The sequence below is a fragment of the Silurus aristotelis genome (assembly GCF_946808225.1).
Source record: "Silurus aristotelis genome assembly, chromosome: 1".
NCBI classification, from domain to species: domain Eukaryota; kingdom Metazoa; phylum Chordata; class Actinopteri; order Siluriformes; family Siluridae; genus Silurus; species Silurus aristotelis.
The window spans coordinates 5,254,211-5,254,431 of NC_139574.1; positions in this window are offsets into that span (position 1 = coordinate 5,254,211).

The following is a 221-nucleotide window of genomic DNA, read 5'->3' on the forward strand; positions in this document are numbered from 1 at the left end:
CATGCATTTTCATAAAGCATCAATATTTGTCCATGAAGATGTTGATTAGAGTATTAAAAACTTGAAAGTTATTAATTTAAGGTACATTTAAAACAGATAGGATTGTGCAATTACAGTAAGTTGCGATTAATCACGAGTTAATTCATAACAATCATGCGATTAATAACGTCTTATAGATTATAAATATTTAGCAGCCCTAATGATAAAACTTAATAAATAAA